The sequence below is a fragment of the Austrofundulus limnaeus genome, unplaced genomic scaffold (genome assembly GCF_001266775.1).
Source record: "Austrofundulus limnaeus strain Quisiro unplaced genomic scaffold, Austrofundulus_limnaeus-1.0 Scaffold139, whole genome shotgun sequence".
Lineage (NCBI taxonomy): Eukaryota > Metazoa > Chordata > Actinopteri > Cyprinodontiformes > Rivulidae > Austrofundulus > Austrofundulus limnaeus.
The window spans coordinates 1,043,456-1,044,085 of record NW_013952541.1 but is presented as its reverse complement, the minus strand read 5'-3'; positions in this window follow the sequence as shown (position 1 = coordinate 1,044,085).

Genomic DNA, 630 nt, shown 5'->3' with positions numbered 1-630 from the left:
AACATTTTTAATAACTTTTTTATTCATTTATTTTAAAGTTAATTTGTTTTTTGTCATTTTGAATCCACAAAATACTTTTTTTGGGGCCAGCACTGATTGGCCAAGCAATTTCACGTGATCCTCTGCAGCAACTGATGGCCAAGCGGGACATCTCATCATGACTTTACACAAGTGTGTCTTTACCTCCAYGGCAGAGGCTCCACCGAACCCCTGAGACCAGCTCATCGAACCCTTAGGGTTCGATCGAACCCAGGTTAAGAACCACTGTCTTAGAGTTAAAAAGTGAGGTAATCAAAACGTGAGGTGGAAAGTTGTGAAACGCTGAGCGCACACTTCTCAGTTGGTGGGAAAACCGCTGCTCTCGTTTCGGAGCWCATTAACATTTCAGGAGTTAGTTTTGTCGGTGAGGCGGTTTTTCTGGACCTGTTCTCCTGTGTAGCACACAACCTGTGTGCTTAAAATACGGATTATTTTAAGAGCGCAGGAGACATGCAGCAGAKAACACCACATCTCACTGAGCTGGTTGTCTCCTGCAACCATATAACCTGTCTCTGTTGGCAAAATATCCCCTGAACTCACTGGAGTCATTGGTTGGACAACTAGTTAACTAGCCAGCTCAGTGATTTCTTC